The sequence below is a fragment of the Acanthisitta chloris genome, unplaced genomic scaffold (assembly GCF_000695815.1).
Source record: "Acanthisitta chloris isolate BGI_N310 unplaced genomic scaffold, ASM69581v1 scaffold375, whole genome shotgun sequence".
NCBI lineage: Eukaryota > Metazoa > Chordata > Aves > Passeriformes > Acanthisittidae > Acanthisitta > Acanthisitta chloris.
Window position 1 is genome coordinate 192,760 of NW_008672965.1, and position 7,784 is coordinate 200,543.

Here is a 7,784-nt window from a genome sequence, read left to right on the forward strand (position 1 = left end):
ATCAGAAGTTTCTATGTATGCATTTTTTTTCAGGTGCAGATGTAGTCATGTACTTTGCTTCCAGGCTAACTATCCACATATTACTGATTTTATTTCTAATTTTCTAAATTTACCATAGACACAATATTACTGTCCCAGCTAAAAACACTGAACTATGCCAGTAATAAGTAAAGCATAACACCCTGATCCTTGCAACTACAGTTTAAGTTTAAATATCTGACACCATGCTTGTATTGGGAGCTCAACAATTCTGGTATACAGAGCTCCCATCATAATTTTACCCTCTCTTTCCAGACAAACAGGCTGCTGAGTCTTCCCTTGTATAAGGACTGGCTACAGCTCAGAGCTTTGTCTATGTTGTTGTACTTAGCACAGCAGAGGGACAAAAGCAACCTCTGAGAAAGACAAACCATTTGTACCTCTATAGGTCACACACAATGCCTTTAATTGCACACAACAAAAAGAAGGGAACCATTATGTGTTTCGCAACATTTTTTGAAATCATTTTTTGCTGTTGTGGTGACTGATCCCAAAGCAAGAAGGAGCTCCCACATACACCATCAGTTCTGGACCCTGAAGGGCATCACAGAAGAGCTGAGCACATCCTGGTATATTTGATACTGATATCACAGAAACATATGCTGCACAGGCATGCAGCCTCCTCCTCTAGCCAAAGAGGCTGTATTGGTGCTGACAGAATTACATCCAGCTACCGGAGAATCGTCATCACTGCTCTGGGGAGTCATACAAACAATGCATGGCAAAGTACAGCAAAATGATTCTCTGTCTACCTTGAACTTGTTACGTTCCCTCAGATCTGTGCCATCACCTCAACTTTATCAGCAAGGAGCTTTATTCCCATCATAGTCTTCAGCTCAGTTCTTGGTTAAGGTGTTGAGCCGCACGTTCGCATTAAATACCCAGTTGAGTGTCCTCTGGATTAAGTCATTCACATTCACTTGACTTTCAACAGTCAAAATGCTTGTTCTACATCTTTTATATTACTGACGAAGAAATAGTATTAGTCAAAGGGGAGGGAGGGCAGGTCACAAGATGAGCAGAGCATGCAAATGAAACTATATCATGGGAGATAAGGTTTGCCAGAAATCTCTGTGTCTCCTGGAGTTTTGACTTTGGAATCTCTCGAAGCAGTGATTGTAGCACCAATGAAAGGCTTAAACAGCACAACCCATGAAACTGGGCTCCCTCAAAAAGCATATTGGTCAGTGATTCATGAAACTAATAATTCTAACCTGGCACTGTTCTTATCTTGATACGTTCTGCAGCCTGTATGGCTCCAGGCTATTCTTAAAGGGAAAAAGCTCTTCAACCTAATGGGGCAGGAAAGGAGAATGAGCACAGCATTCAACTGCTACATATGCTCCGGGAAGGCAAAAATCCATCTTTTCTACATATGTAACATAATTAGGCATCCGTACTGAGGACTGATAGAAATGTTCATCAATTTGTAAGGACATGCCTGGAATACAGCAGGATTAGCAAAATCACTGATCAATGAATTTATGCAAATATATTCTCCCCATAAAGAGAGAGGTACATTACATCTTTAACAGGCAGCAGTGATTTTCAGAGACCCTCTCTTACCCACTCTTAGTTTATCTCAGCTGGTCTTTGATATAAAGCCTGTCACCACAGTGCCATCTGGATAGTGTTCCTTTCACCATGCTGTACTTCCAGCCTCCCATTTGTAATCTGCTGTACAAGAGAGGTTATCTCAGATTTCATTTCCACATCTTGAGCAGCAACACCGGATCTCCCACGGACGTACGTCAGCAAATAAAAACCTTTCTTATCAAGCAACCATGTAAGCACCCCAACTTTTCTCCATCAATTCTTGATGCTAATTATGCATCTCATTTCACTGGGGTCCAGTGGGGGTGCAGTACCTATAGAAAGGTTCTCGAGAAAAAGGCATTTCTGCAGTTAGTTTCATCTCGAACTGATCTATATAACTGAAACCTTGTAATAACAGCAGCCAGGTTCTTCAGGAGCATTACTCCTTCCCTTACAGTCCTACAACAATACAGAAGGCATGAAGAACGGGAAGGGTAGAAAATACAGGACAGTTTCATAAATAACAGAGTAAAGAAAAGCAGAAATTCCCATTCCCCTCTGTACTCTGGGTGCACCATTTCTCAATTGCCAAACCAACCGTTGTTCTTGATTCTCTGTGAGACAAGCGTGACATGGAAAAATGAGGATATTCTTAGCAATGCCAAACTCCTTGTTTTTCACTTAATTTCACCTCAGAGGCAAATACTTCAATTACTCATATACTGCCAATGGTTACTCCCTTCAGTTTTCTTTTTACTACACGTATTATTTACATGTTGACTGATGAGATAAGTAGAGATTTTAGATTACTTATATTCATTTACATACATTTGAGCTAACGTACATCCTTGGGTAAGAGAAAAAAACCAAAACCAAACAAAAAGAAAAAAGCCTAAACTAAAAAGCCCAATCATTTTAATTTCACCGTACTCAAGTATGAGTAAGTAAACCAGCTATGCACATCATTTTAGACAGAATTTCATTTTCATTACTGTATTTAGGTATGTTGGTATCAGTTATAGGAACGCAATTTACAGAGTTCAAATTTGATCCTGATTGCCTCAACCGATCATAATTTCCAGCAAAATAGAGGAGGAAATCACATTTGTGTGGCATTTTCAGGCTTTCATTAAGCAATGACATCTCATATATTTAGAATTATGTCATGACTTCGCTCCCTGTCTCTCCAGATTGGGAAGGCAAATAAAAATCTTCTATCCAGTTAAAACATGTCCAGAATAGCATTTCGCAAATAAGTAAAACTGACGATAAAACTGAGAGTTCAACATACAGCAGCAGCCCTAGGAACAATTAAATCCTGGCTGTAGCACACAACATTGATTCATTTTTTAGAGAAGTTCTTGAAAGTTTGCTATGACAAAAGGTACTGCATGTTATAAGCACCTCACCCATAACATCTTCATCAGAAACTGCACAGACTAAATCTTTGATGAAACAGAAAACTTTAAAAATGGAATGCATTGAATCAAAACAAGGAAAGCAAGAATAACCCTCTTCTACAGGTAATATGCTTGCAAGGACTGGATGTGTCAGACAATGTAGAGAACGGGGGGCTGCAGACCAGACCTCAACTGATCTGACAGACCACGCAGTGTCCCTCCGAACATGGCTCGGGGCTAAATCAGAGCTTGGAAATGTCAGCGCACGGCCCTTGTAGCTGTGTGCTCTTCTGGGTTAGTCAGGAAGATGTTTGGAGAGAAAAGGTTCTATATAAAAACACTGACAGAACAACTTTAATTTCTAGGACTCCTATTGTCTTCATTTCAAGATTTTAGAGATGGAAGGGTGGTGTGTTTTCATTTAATTTGGTCACATTTTACAATCTGAAAAAATATTCTTATAAACTTTTTCTTATTGTGGGATAAAATATTTAGGGCTGATTTGGAATTGATGTTACGAATAATTGGGTAACTTTACCTGTGCTTCTTCAGTATTATTTGTGAATGAATTGCCACGATTTTTGTCACTGAAGTGCCCAAGGTGGAATGGTGGATCCCGGTGTGTGTAGTTTGTTGCTATGGACTTAATGACAGCTTAGGTGCTCATTCATTTCACAAGGCAGGTGAAATTCAGGAAGGAAGATTTTCAAGCTCAGCAATATTATATGAAAGACCCACAATTAACATGACTAAAACCAAACAAAACCCCATATCACTCTGTACCAGCTCTGTCCAGCAAGACCTCATTTGCCTTCTTTAACAGAATACTATCCACTGACCTCCTAGGATTAGCTCTCAGCATGATAACATCTCATGCAATGAACAGAATGCATTCAAGCTCTGGTCCCTCGGAGGAAAAACAGCTTTGACAATACAAAAGAAGGAAAATACTCCACCTAAGTTGTCAACAGTGACTTGTAAACTTCTTTCCATGCTGTACACATGGCACAACTGCCATGTCATCACACAGTTCTCAAGCTACCCCGGAGAGACAAAACAATGATGAATAAATAAAAGGGTGTTTTGCTAAATTGAGCTCTGTATCTTGCTGCGAAAATTGTTCAGCCCTTCCAGTCTAATGACAATAGCATGTTCAGTCACTCACTATTAGTAGTTTATCCAGTTTGAGCTTGTTGAACCACCTTGAAATGAATACATTTTATTCAAGTATCCTAAGAGACTGGAGGTGAAATTCTGAGCTCTGGAAGGGTTTTATCTCCTATCCTTCATAATTTTGGACATTTGGAAACAAAGCTATGGAGTAATCTTTAATCTACAAAGGATATGAACATCATACCATCACACACCGTAAGGAATACTGGCCAGTCATTTTGAAGACTAATTTTGGGTTTAGTTTTGCTTTGTGAGGTTTTTTTAAATAACTTTTAATCATGCTTATGGCTACACTAATACTTATTTCTCAATATTACTGTTATTGCCAGTTATTGCCACAGGACATAAGTCAAAACTAAGCAGAGCAGAAAATCTTTTCCTACTAAAAACGCTTCAGCTACTGAAGGTTTCACACGAGTTTTCTTCAACTTTTCAGTGCATTTCTATTCCAACAGGTCACAAGATAGCTAATAACTTTTGCCATTCATTGATGAATACATGCCCCTTTTACATTTTATTGCCATTTCAGTTGTTGCACACGCCTTTCTATGTTTTGGAATGCAAGACCAAACCCACTAAAATATGTTTTATCATCTTATAAAAAGGGGGAAAGGAAGTATGTCAGCACTAAAAATCCCCATTTTATCAACAGATAAACCCCCAAACCTTCATGGGAATCCATACAGACAATCTGACACAAAAATGAGCAACACCAGCCCCAACGCAGAACTACCAGGAAAGGATGTGTCAGTCAGCATGGCAGCCTGCATGTCATTTCTCAGACATCATTTTCACCTTGCAGCAGGGGCAATCAACAGAAGGCACCAAAGCGCTTAATACTCAACATTTTTGCAGCTTTTAACCCACAACTCAGAGTTAGCAGCAGCACTTGGCACCTGTATTAGGGTCTACATAGGTCAATCCTGGGATCAGAGACACCTTTTGTGACATTGGAAACATAGAGGCTCATAAACACAGAAGTGACCCAAAGTCTGTGTTTGCACTGGGAGCTGCAGTCAGCGCCTTGGTCTGAGCCAAGCTGCAGCTCAAGTTCACAACTCACTGCACCATGTCAAGTACTGAAATCAGACACAAATTTCACTCTTGTTTTCAACTCTGCCTCTGTGCTATTTGTTGGTACAGGAACATACTCATAACACAACACAAGAAAATAAAAGTAGTGAATGAAAACAACTTGTTGATAAGGAGAAATAAGTAACAGGGACCACGGAATGTGCTTCATTTTGAATGATAACTGCACAACTTCCTTCTCTCCCTACAGGCACTGAATCATCAAGTTCCTTGCACTGATGTGTTTTGAGGAACTCAAGGTGAATGAAAAGTGTGATCCAGAAACCAAAGTGCTTCTAAAGAAAGTGTTCTTAATTTATTTTTTGAGTAACGCTAAGCATTTTGTCTCTGCCCCTAATTATCTACAGAATTTACAACTCTGTAGACAGGTGGTGTGTGCAGAGAAAAGATGCAGCAATGGAAATATTTGATATGAGAAAGGTCACAAGATTTCAGTGCGATAAAGAAGAAATACATTCTTTGGTACACTGGCAAACTGTTCAAACAGATAATTAGATTATATTTTTGCCAGAATCATTAAATATTTTCTACATATTGCATTATAGGTTAAAATATATCTGCATAAAACACACGGTAGGTCTGAAACGATGAAATTTGGTTTCACTTGTTAATGTTCTTTGATGATTCAGATAATTTTAAATTTTAACATTTATGACTGTTTTACAACTGAAGATATGATATTCTCTGAGGCATTAAGCAAATTTATTTTGATAGATTAAATGCTCAGACTTTGAAGAAAAACATGGGAAAAAATCAGATTAGGTTGGAAGTATAAAACTCATATTTTGTGACTGCAAGAAAAATAAGTTTAGAAATAGATACTATCAATCTATTTTCTCATCTTTTAGAATTAAGATTGATTTTTCCTGTAGCAGTGTGTCTGTACTGAAAATTAAAAATGCATTAAAGAACTGATTATGATGTATTTTATATATCCTCCTCTTCTCCCATCCACAAATAACTGGCATAAGATTACCCAATTAAAAGCAGAGAGGTAAATAAACTAATTCAGCATTTACTACATCCTAGGGAGACAGAATGCGCTCCCAGCAACTTCTGCAGAGCCTGCAAAACTCAGTATATTACAAAAAAAAGGGCTACATTTACTGTCCAGCCTATTTTAGTGAAAGTTATAGCACAGTCTGCTGTCAGAGGAGGACTGATTCACTCTGCAGGTATGGAAAATCAGCCCATCAAAAAATAAAAGCCAATTTTAAAGGAGTTCATGATTTTTTTTCTTTTCTTCCTGTCTTTCACCACACAGTAGACATTTCAATCTGACAGGCAAGTAAAACTTTAGAGTGGTAACACATTACTTTTCCTGAAAAGTGCTATTAATATAGGATTCGAACAATACTCTTAATAATGTAAGTTCCCAGATAAGAACCACTGCAGAAACCTCCTGCTAACTCAATACAAGCAACACACACTTTCTGATCAACATCAATGTCCCCCTGGGAGGGAGAGGGGCCAAAGGCAGCTCAGCTGCCTGTGACAGACACAGCCACCACTCCAGATCCCTCAGAAAGCTGAGCTTCTGCCCACACTGATGGCAGAACTCCTTTGAGCATCAGTACACGCAGGGTAGAGCCCTTGAGGAAGAATTCCCTGTACTGCCACATGTGTATTCAGACTCCTGCTGTGCATGGCACAGGGCTGCCTATACAGCCCACAGTTCTGCTTGCTCTCAGCAGCCAAAGGCAATGTCGTGACTCTGCTGGATCTCCAGGTGCCAGGAGCGTGTGAGGCAGGTACTTATTTTAACCACCTACCATTTGCTGTTTCATCCCATGTAATTTAAGGGCAAGCTCTGCAGCAGTCTGGGCAGGCCTTCCCTGCTGTCATTAAGTGTGTACTGTATCAGTGCTGGTCCAGCATTAACTTCTGGTCAGATGCTGAGGATTTGAATTCTGGAGGGGCCGTGTTGTGTGTTCCCCCTCCCATTTTGGCTTATAATGTGAGCATTCACATGTATCAACACTCAGCTTTGCAGGATTAACTTTAGGTGACAGGGAAAGCTTTATATCAGTTCATATAGTGAAAACCTATTCCAGAAAAGGTCTTTACGTGAACAAGTCACTATTAGTAATAAGCATATTATCTGCTCAGATACCGAGTTCTGGGTAATATCGGATTTACATTACAATGACCCTGCTCTAAATGTAATGTGCTGCTTCTCTGTCAGAGTCAGCTTGCACTGTCAAATCCTTTTCTTTTCTTTTTTTGAGGGGTATGTGCTGCAGCTTTAACAGCCAACGCGTAAAGTTTGTGGTACATGAAGAGCACAACGTGGTGTTATTTCAGCCCTCAGAGAAGGATCCTCCCCAAAAGCCAATGACTGCACTGAACAAGCCTGCCAAGCACCCGTCTCTCCTCCCTCTGACATACCAAACAGCTTTCAAACAGCTTTTTGTCTAGGGCAATGGTCACATAGCTCACAATATTGCTCCCCACGAACCTGTTACCCATCCGCTGCTCGGCGTTAGGCAGCCCCGGGCAGGTTTGTGGCTGCAGAGCGTTGTCGGACGCACTTGGAATGCTGCT

General features: G+C 39.9%; 1 protein-coding gene across 1 annotated transcript in view; it reads right to left on the reverse strand.

Annotated features, from left to right (window-relative positions):
- The window catches only part of SLIT3 (slit homolog 3 (Drosophila)), a gene marked incomplete at both ends in the record, with an annotated part of 216,259 nt that overhangs the window by 182,356 nt on the left and 26,119 nt on the right, over positions 1-7,784 (reverse strand). The gene's annotated exons all lie outside the window — the stretch shown is intronic.